Source organism: Scylla paramamosain, chromosome 24 (genome assembly GCF_035594125.1).
Source record: "Scylla paramamosain isolate STU-SP2022 chromosome 24, ASM3559412v1, whole genome shotgun sequence".
Taxonomy (NCBI): Eukaryota; Metazoa; Arthropoda; class Malacostraca; order Decapoda; family Portunidae; genus Scylla; species Scylla paramamosain.
Genome location: NC_087174.1, coordinates 1,744,586 through 1,755,887, shown reverse-complemented (window position 1 = coordinate 1,755,887; position 11,302 = coordinate 1,744,586).

Sequence of the window (11,302 nt, the reverse complement as noted above, 5' to 3'; positions counted from 1 at the left end):
TCTCTCTCTCTCTCTCTCTCTCTCTCTCTCTCTCTCTCTCTCTCTCTCTCTCTCTCTCTTACCACCACCTCAACCACCACCACCACTACTACTACACTACTACTACTACTACTACTGCTGCTACTATTACTACTACTACTACTACCACTATTCTGTGATGCTCTTCATAAACCTCCTTTGTTCCCTTCCTCCTTTCTGAGTTTTGTTAATCCCCGCAGCCCCCTAGGCGCGAACAGCCCGCCTTTTCTCTAATCCGCTCGTAAGTATGCATAAGTTAATGTTGTCTTCAAGCGGAATAAGGATTAGCTGGTCTAGTGTAAGGGATCCTGTTCATTTCGCCCAATACTTAAGGGAATACATGAAGGTCGTTCTCATCGTATATTCCCGCGCATAATAAGCTTTACATGACTTAGAAAATCTTAGGAAGAGTTAGGCTAAAGGAAAATAAACGTCCTTAATTTGTATTTATATTTTATGTGCAACTTGCAGGTGATTATACAGCTTAGAAATAGAGAAAAAAAATTCCAACTTCAGAAATTCAAGTTTTAAACTCGTATGCTCATCTCACCGATTTTCTTTTTTCGATCCGCAATGTGGTTCGCCCTTGCCTTTCTTTTCTGTTTCCGTCTGTCCTGTTTTCTTTCCCTCCACCTTGAAGCACCACGACGCTCCCGCCTTATAAACACAACAGTGGTGATCGCCCAAGCAGTCAGTGCTACGTGTATCGCCACGCTGGGAAACACACGGCTCCATGAATTACTTTTATGGCTCTGTTTGGACTACTGAAAGACCACACATTTTTTTCTTGCAAGACGGAGGGAGAAAGTCACTATATATATATATATATATATATATATATATATATATATATATATATATATATATATATATATATATATATATATATATATATATATATATGGCTCTAGTTTAACATTTGCGATGCTTAAATATTCATGAATTTATCACTACTACTATCTCTGTCTCACTGCATCCTGGCGTATCGTTCCTTTCACAGGTGTTCACGTACGAGTGGACGCACGCTTACTATGAACAAGGTTGTCTCATATTATGTTCGTATTTATGCACCTTTCATTTCAAGGTTTCTCGTAATTCTTGCTTAAAATGCAACATAATCCCTTGATCCATTATTCTTGCGACAGTTGATGTTGCCGTATTTTGTTTTCCCTAACAAGATTTATTCACAGGCAGCATTACACATGTCGGTTATTGCTAAAGCTTTTGATAAGCTTCTCTTGTCAAGATTCAATTGTCGCTGTCACTTTGATTCTGTTGTTTCTCACTCCACGTTTCGTTTAAACGTGTAAGATTAATAAATAAATGAATAAATAAAGTTTTCATTGGAATGAGTTGATAGCGATAAAAATAAAATAAAAAATGTCATAAAGAATCGTGCACGAGTATCAACTAAAAGAACTTTCTTGCGCTGAATAAGACAGACAAGCTTAGACACGATTACCATTATAATTTATCGTTAACTGCCACTGAAATGCGAAACTTTTTAAAGCCTCTTTCGTTTCAAAGAATGAAGGTGCATTTTGCCATTTAATGAGACGTTTCGATGGATAGCCTTGACGAGGCACAGGGGCACGAGGGAACCAAGTGGTGCCTCTCCCGAAGATGGATCCCCGCCGGGGTGTCGGAAGCAGCGGGACGATTCATCTTGGAGGAACTGTACCCTGATGGCCGGCCTGTCCAGGGGAGGCCCTCACTGCCCAGTTCTGCCTGCTGCACCCTCCTGCCGCCTTCTTGATGCCTATCCTTTGTCTGAATGTCTGCCTTCTTCTGCTGCCACCAACACCATCATCTCCAAAACTACGAGCCCAGCTGCCACTATCACCGCCGCTGGCTACCACTGCTGCTGCTGCTGCTGCTGCTGCTGCTGCTGCTCCTGTTGCTGATATTTTTACTGATGCCGATGCTGCTGATGCTACCTTTTGACGATTAAAGGAAAGAAAAATTAATAATTTTCCTCAAAGAATTGTGTCGGAATACACTACATTTTAAGGGAAAAGAAATTGTGTGTGTAGTTGAAAGCTTTAAGGATCAAAAGGCTTGGGAGAGAACTGTCACACCGGCATGAAGAGAACAAGAAGCATAAATGTTACTCCGTGGAGGACTGAGCCGCTGCGGGAACATCAGGTGCTGTGGAGGCGGACTGATCCTGCTTTGGGTATCACACTAAGTCGCCTGGAGGAGGTGAGCACACTTTATCTTGGGCTATTGTATGCAAATTAACTGGGATGCTAAGACGCCATCCATCCGACCATCCACATATCCATCTCTCTCTCTCTCTCTCTCTCTCTCTCTCTCTCTCTCTCTCTCTCTCTCTCTCTCTCTCTCTCTCTCTCTCTCTCTCTCTCTCTCTCTCTCTCTCTCTCTCTCTCTCTGTCTGTCTGTCTGTCTGTCTGTCTATCTATTTATTAGTCCATCTCCGATTACCTCACTCCTCCCCCACCGCCTCTGCACTGAGGTATCTCTCCTTCTCTTCCTCCATGCCCTTTTCCCTCATCATCACTCCCTTGGTCCTTCTTCATTCTTGTTGCAGTCCACCACTCTTCCCTTCCCTCCTTCCATGCTCCTCTACTTCCTCTCGCCTCCTTCCTTACCAAAGAAAAAGAGGGGCAAGGGAGCCACTATGACGAGAAGGAAATGATGCCGTAACTCTACTCAGTGGTCAGGGCTGAAGTGTAGATAATTACAGGGTGTCGTCAGGAGCAGACTCGATCTCCACTGGGCGCCAGGTAGTGTTCGGTAAGGGGAGAAGGCCGGGGCAGAGTAATGCAGTTTAAGGTTCAAAATTCCACCCTGGCTGTCATTAGAGAGTGGTTGGCGCTCCCAGATTCCTTGCCGAACCTTAGAGACTAATTAAGGTTTCATTGGGCGATGTCTTGTACTAGTAAGTCACAAATAGTTATATAACCGTCCCCACTTTCCTTAGTCCTCCATGAGCACGTTTCATCTCGCTTTCCTATTCAAGTAACACTCTACTCAATGCCTTTCCATCACTGTCCCGAAACGTTCAGCTCTCACTTTGTCCTTATTGGAGCTGAATCCCGCTGTGTCTCTTTCATTGGTGATGTGTAATTTTTTTTACAAGGTATTGTGGCACACCTCTATCCATCAGCCTGACCATCTGTGGGTCCCTTTATGGTCAGCCTGCTCCTATATGTTGCTTGAATCTCAGCCGACACCTTTCGTGCCTCCTTTTCCTTTAATCAATCACTGCACCAGTCAGTGGAGGGCAGGTAGTGTGGTGAGCGGAGGTGGTGGTGTGATGGTGGGCCAAGTTTGGAGTTACAGTGGTGTGGTGAGACATCCTTTGGTGAGTCGAGGGCAAAGCTGCGAGTATGGACTTGATGGGTATTGTCTGAATGTGATATCGGATATGGAGGTGTGAAGAGTAAGTGCATTATGATGTGTGTGGCGTGCCTGCGAGAGGAGCGTGTATGAAGTGACTGTCAAGACACTTATTCATGGAGCAGTTCATATTCAGGAAGCTGGAGGTTTTAATTGATGCAGTGTTTTATCGTTATTAAAGTGCCATCCCCAGTAAGCGTAATTGAGTACTGTGCACAAGGAGGGTGATAAGTGGACCTTCCTCTTGCTCTTAATTTCTGGTACATGTCAGTTTTCACGCTGAATTACATCCGGAGCAAGTGGAAATAAAAATGATTATATTGAATAGCCAGAAAAAAAAAAAAAAGGAGAACTGGATGTGCCAATATAGTGTCGGTACGAAGTGAGTACGAATATGTACACGTGTGCAGGGCTCGTCAGGTAACCAGACGTCAGACACCTTGCCACACGTGTTGCTTCCAAACAGTATTTTATGGAGACTTTAGTTAATGTTCAGAGACTGTTAATACGTAATGTTGTTATGGTAACTTAGAATTCCTGGGAAAATCACTTCGCAATGCAAACATGGCAGTATTTACTATGAAATTTCCTATGTATTGTCTAGTTTTGAAAAGAGCTTAAAATTACTGGAAAACACCCTTTGTAATGATATGATCCGACAAGCATGTCAGTTTTTACCGCAAAATTTCCTTTGTAATCTTTTTTTTCTATTATTGTGCAGTAAACCCGAACAAATTCATCTAGTGTTCCCGTATTAGTAAATGGAAGTCCAGCAGACATAGTTGCGTGTAAATATGTTTAACAAGATTTTACTTTGGAGATGCAGCAACAATACGTTCATGAGGCAGTGCACGAGTCCCGCCGCTGAACAAACCAGTGAGGTAATGCCGACTATAGTGTTTATTTAAGAATGCCCAACAAATTACGCATGCAAGAGGCATAGAATGGCATAGAAGCAGAGGGCAACACCTTTTATGATCACAAAGACCACCTTTGCCTTTCACCAGGTACTTCGTGGATCCCATTTCGTAATGAGTCAATGTACACGTTATATTCTTAAAGTATCTATGAATTTGAAGTTGCAGTCGTAATTAGCGTGATTATTTACTTTTTCTTTTTTGTGAGGGATTTAAGCACCGCTGCGTGAATGTCACTTTTCACTTCATTAAATTCTGCATCTTATTACATATTATATTGTTTTTGTTTAGTTTATGCTGGTCAGTAGGTGATCGCCAAAGTTTATTCCACTTTTGTACAAACACTTTTCTTTGTTTTGCATGTGTGTGTGTGTGTGTGTGTGTGTGTGTGTGTGTGTGTGTGTGTGTGTGTGTGTGTGTTCAGAGGGATATCAGGCTGTAGTCATAAATACCGTCATCACATTTCCGTCGGCAGCATGCGCGCGGTGCAGATTGCAACGACCTTTGCAATCCCATGTACGTCAGCGGCTCGCCAGAATTTGTGGTTATTTCTCTTTTTTTTCCAGTCCGAGCGACCATTGCAAAGCTAGAGTCGCTTCGTGACATTATGCTGACGCGTCATGACCCGAGGATTAAGGTAATGAGCAGCAGTAATTGTGTGGTAGAGCAGGAACCTTTTGTACAGAAAATGCTCTGATTTTGTTGTGCTTTTTGGAGGTAGTAGTCTTGAAATTGACCCAAGGCTTGGTGGCATAGTGTGAAGTGTTCTCTCTCTCTCTCTCTCTCTCTCTCTCTCTCTCTCTCTCTCTCTCTCTCTCTCTCTCTCTCTCTCTCTCTCTCTCTCTCTCTCTCTCTCTCTCTCTCTCTCTCTCTTTTGCTTCTTGCTTTCATAAAGTAGTGGCCGTTACCTTCATTGATTTACGTGGAAATGAAGCCAAAATATTTTCAGTGTGGCTTTCAGTGCTGCGCCGCGTGTAGGGTCACTGTCTGTCACTGGGATAGTTAAAACACGCAGCAACGCTTCATCAGCCACATCGTAATGCATTAACTATGTGTCCATCGTTTTTGGAAATAACCTGATAGTTTTGCACGGCGTATCTATTTTAGAAAACGCAGAAAATGTGTCATTCGATTTAGCGATTTGGAATTCCTGACAACAGTTAGAAAGGTTTACTTAATTGCATTTCTCACATTTACTGCTCATTGAAATATCTGATTACCTTGCTTTGTGGTCGCTAATATAAGAACTTCATAACAACTCACACAAGGGTATTATGTCACTCAGCTCTCGACAGCCCTCTGCGAGCAAGGCTTACCACGCAGAAGCCTAAGCCATGAGCCACACCCGCCTCGCCCTCGCCTGATCCGTCGTCTGCAATCTTCGCGTGCTATCAGACCCAGTCTCCACCAGACCTCTGCGCATTTGTGCGAACAGTGTAGGCGTGTGCACGAACATTGACCTATTCCTTTGTTCATTTATATATTTTCTTTCTGTGTTTTCTTAATATTTAATTGTTTGTCGTTGGAGAGAGAGAGAGAGAGAGAGAGAGAGAGAGAGAGAGAGAGAGAGAGAGAGAGAGAGAGAGAGAGAGAGAGAGTTTTGATTTTCTCTTTTTGAACATATCCATTGTCAAAAAACAGCATCCGAGATCTACTTTTAGCTAATCCTTATATAAACTTTTTTCATGCGTACATTCACAAACCTCAGTCCGTGGCGAGGCGTCCCAGGGCGGTTCCAGGCTACAAAGCCTCTTGTGACAACAATTTGTAACACCTTGTCAAGGAAGATCTTTTATTATCGGGACTCAGGGTGGCCGGTAAAGTGTCTCCTCCCATTGTGAGGGAAGGGAACATCGGTCCGGAGGGCGTTGCCAGGCACAGCACTAAACGAGGCGACTTTACCACAATTGTTTAGAGGTTGCCGCAGATGGTATACCTTCGCGCCACGCCCACCCGTCCGAGGAGGTTGCTCCACGCAGGTAATACTATTTAAGGACGGCGTTATTACAAAAATAACACACCATGATTCATAGGATATTAGTAAAGATGTATTGGTGCTGTCATAACACTCAGATGATTAATTTGTGTTATTTTTTCATCCTAGGTATTTTCACACACACTGGCGTTCATAATGAAATCATATCCTGCACTTGGCAACTTGTCCGTTTCGAGATAACACGCTTGCCATTCACAGCGTCGTCGTCTTGTGGCGGAAAGAAAAATCGTACAGCTTTGATTACAGGCAGACGAGCTGGGCCACGCTGACCCTCCAGACCCTCCGCCGTGTCAATGGAGCCGCGGCTAAACGTGGATCCTCGTGAAAGGCGGCTGATGTATGGAGGTCCCGCTGGGTCGTGAGGGAGGGAACAGGGGCGGGGACTCTCCTAAAGCCACGATTTATGACTACCGATTTTCCTTCGTTTTTTTTTTTTTTTTTTTTTTTTTTTTTACTATTCTGATATGTTTTAAGGAGCGTAAGTTGCATACTCTATTTTTTTATGGTGATGAATGACGTGGGTGTATATTTATTGAACTATTCATTTAAACTGACTTTTTTTTTTACCACTCGCTGTCCATAAATACCACCACGCCACACATCTATCCTTATTAACTACATTTTTCTTTAATTCTCGTAAAGTAAAATCACATACAAAAGGTCCTTTGGGTGGGAGCGGCTAAATGGTGGGAGGGCAGTGAAGTCAGTCCATTGTGTGAGTTGATGAATCGAGACGAGTGTTAGGGAGGACGCCCACCTGACTGACAGGCCCCCGAGCATCAAGGCGACCCTTCCCTCGCCCACCTTTGGAGCACCACACAAGAAAAACTTTTATTATATTGCCACCCCAAAAAGTGTATAGCAAACCAAAGTGTACCAGACGCAGTTCTCCAGCGATCCAGTGCTTCTTGTGTACAACTGGGTTTGACTCACTCATTTATTTTGATCATCTATTCGTCAGGGCAGTGTAAGAAATGTGTTTTTTTTTTTTTTATCGATCCTCAGGGAATGGTTGTGTCACCTTTATTATTTGATTTAGATTTTAATAAATGTTTGCCGTTCTTTGCCTTGTTCACGCCGGGGCGCTCTCTTCCCCTCCCCTTTTCTCGCTCTTAGAATAATTCATATCCCGGAACAAACTTAGCCAACTGCGTAGCTTTTATCAAAGGAAAAAAACGCGTCTGTAGTTTGTGATGTTAAAACTTTGGAGTCAAGTACTTAAAATTTCTCTTACTAAGATTTTTTTTCCTTTTTATTACAATATGTTTATTATCACCAACATGAAAACTGAGGAAAGAGATTTATTCAACCACGTGGCTGAATTACCGAGAAAACTCCACAAATGGAAATAACGGATAAGACCAAGAACTAAGAGAAAACAGCACAGAGGACTGCTCTTGGCTGTACCATCTTTGGTTTGCTTTTCATTCCCGTAACTTGATTTTACTCCCAGAGCTTCCAGGACCACGGGATTGTCCGCTTCCCTCCGCTCGACCACCATTCTTTCCGCTTAAAGTGTGTGTGTGTGTGTGTGTGTGTGTGTGTGTGTGTGTGTGTGTGTGTGTGTGTGTGTGTGTTCCGTATGCATATTTATGTATATATTCAAATGTTCTTTTTCATGTAATTACTTTCCCATATGGCTGAACCTATAAGCGTTATTTGCAATGTGCATCGCAGCTTTCTGTAAAGGAAATTGGGGTGCGATACATATATTCACCATTTGCTTGGTTTTCGCATCGCCGTCCAGTGATGGGCACTAATTCTAATGTGGTTAATTACGCTTTAATTGAATTTCTAATATAAATTCAGCGAATACACTGTGGATATAACAAAATCTTACGTGAGTTTCGCATGCATAATTTAAGAGAAATGTTTGATTAAATGTAAAAGAAAAACGAATGGAAAAACGTATGACAGTTTTATTGTGATTTGTCAAGTTCGCAGAGGAATTATTTCAAAATGTACACATCAGTCGCCATCCGTCTGTGTTACGATGAAAAGTGTCGCCATTCAAGGTGAAAGACTGCACTGCGTTTCGCCCTCAGGTACATCCCCGCTTTACCGTGTTCTCTTTGCATGGAGGAATCTTGTTTGCGAGTCACCTCATTTGACTGACAGCGAATGTGTTGCATCAAAGAATAACGTGAGTAAACAATAACAATACGACAACATTAAAAAACAGATTCTTGAAATAGATTTTATTAATTTCTAAGTAATTTGTGATGCGAATAAGTGAGATGAGAGATATCATGGCAGGAAAGCAAGCCAACCAGAATAGCATCCTTCTTTCACTGCCACTTATAACTAAACAAACAGGTTAATCATGTTCGTCTGACACTGGTGCCTTTCCGAGTCAATAGTGGCTAAATAGAGTGACGGTAATGATATCCATGAGGAGGACGAGATTAGGACGAGGAGGAGGACAAGGAGGAGGAAGAGGTCGGGGGGAAGAGAGAGAGAGAGAGAGAGAGAGAGAGAGAGAGAGAGAGAGAGAGAGAGAGAGAGAGAGAGAGAGAGAGAGAGATTTTTGCTTGCTTTTTCTAATACAAACAAATACTGAATAACAAACGTACTGAACTTTATCAGTAAAACATGAAATAGGTGAGGACGTGCACCTGAGTCACTTCATAACGAGCAGTGCCTCCACTCCATCTCCTTCCCTCACGTCACATAAATGAGGCCAGTAATCGCGAGGCGAGTGGGGGACATCTGTGTTGTCGTAAAGTCAATAGTCATGTTAAGCCTCGTGTGCTGTTATCGTATTGACACGAGAGCGAGTCGAGGCGAGTACACTTAGCTCTGGCGGCCATGTTTGATTAGTAAACGGAACCTGTCAAGTATCGCCCCTCAGGACACCCTCGGGCAGCGCGGCGTGTCATCCCTGTATGATGTGCAGTGTTCCAGCGGTGTGCAGCTGACGGAACATTTGTTTGGGATATTTAGGCAAGATTACTCCTAAAGGTTAAATCATACGTACGTTTCAGAGCTTCTTCCTCCATGACTTGATTGTGTTTATATTTTGGAAATGACATTGAATACATATTTTTCTTTATTGAAGCTCAAATGTTGAAATTTCTCTCATCTGTAAAGTTCAGTCTTCCTCCAAAGACCCGACTAGTTATTAAGAAGACGTTTGAAGCTACCACATACTTTTAGAGGTATGGTAGTGGATATATTGTATGGACAGTATGAGTGATAAAAGTTAATTAGTGTAACATGTCACAGAACGCCCATATCATCTTCATACTTAGAACATTTCAGTGAACGTTATATATGATGTACAAAAATCTGTATTTAAGTTCACAATAACAATGCATGAATAATATCAACTAAATATCTTACACCTGGTATAAGGAGCTCTCAGCATTCATAGAGAAATCTTAAGGAAGAAAAAAAAATGTCGAATATCTTATTTATGGTAACATTTGCAGCGATATTATCAATTCTTACAAACCAGAGAAGGGACGAGGAAGCGCCTGACCCTTTGAAGGTTACATTCATGTAAATTGGTTTTGTCGAAAATTAACCATCAAGTTAAGTGCAATCAGCGTTCCTGTTCACTTACTTCCCTAGACCTCTAGTTAGCATGCATTGAAATTGCCAATTATAACTTCTTTAATGAGTTGGTTACCAGGCGCTGCCAGCCAGTACCTCTAGGGAAGAACTAAATAATTAACACGTCACAAATAGGTTGTACACATGACGAGCGTTGCTGCTCGCGCCGAAATTGAAAGAGAAAGGCGCGCTCTGGATCTCATTCATGTTCTGTACCGAAGCTCAAACAATACAAAAATTTCCGCGGTCGGTCCGGACAGCATCATACATTTCATTGATTTTGTGTTCATTTATTGTGCTAACAAACTGAATTTTCCTTCAAAACATTCAGGTCAAGATAGCTTGGGATCGTGAGAGAGGAAGGTAATTTTCTGAGTCTCGATTCTGTTCTCTGCATTTTTGTTTATTCTGGCGGCACAACTGATGCACCAAATTTGCCGGGTGCTGCTTTTGTTCTTCTGTTATTGTTGTAGTATTGCTATCTCCAGCAGTGTGTTACCCAACCAATATACCAGAATGCTGCTGCGTGGAGATACGTGCGTGCATGTGTGTGAGTGTGTGTGTGTGTGTGTGTGTGTGTGTGTGTGTGTGTGTGTGTGTGTGTGTGTGTGTGCGTGCTGGATATGTATAAATAGAAAAAAAACACACACACAAAGAAAACCTACATAGTATCAGCGTGCGGTGTTTGTTTCCCATATTCTCCTTGATACTTGAATGCGATTTCAGAATATTTTCTTGTTGTTGATCAGTTATCATTTCCCACGTGTTGGTGCTTCTCTTGATTACTCTCATTAATTTTTCTCGTTACCTGCTCGTATGTCGCGACAGTTTCGGAAAATGGAGGTTTCGGTCTTTAAAATTTAGTTCTTGATATGTATTATAAAGATTTAGAAAGTGGAGACGAGGTAAATTAAATATACTCGTAGTCTACATTTTCCTTCAAGCTGTCTTATATGTGTTCAATGTGTATCAATGAATATTCGACGCATTTAATACTGAAGTTGCTAATATTGTGATGTTCTTTTGACTGCAATCCTTAATCGAGGAGATGTTCATGGTTTTCACTCAAACATTCGCGCACTGGTGACCGAGTGTCCGGCGGGGAAGGGTGAGGCGGGGTGGGGCGGCAGAGAACAAGGGTGAGGCCGCGGGCGTCACTCCGTCCTTAGAACAATGGGACCCCAAATTACAGCTCGCGTCCGGGGGTGCAGGTGAAACGCTCCAGGCGACGGACGGAGAGCAGCAAGTGGGGAGGTGAGGGTGGGGAGAGTGAGGAAGCAAAGGAAGGGACAGACAGGCGGGAGGAAAGGGTGTTGAAGGCAGACGAAGGCAGCCATGCGTGTGGTGCGGTGTGTTGTTGCTGGTCAGGGAAATAATGATTGCTTCAGTTGCTTCTTTCTCCATTGCTGCTCCATTAGCTTCGTTTATGATATGTTTCCTACTCCTTGCAATG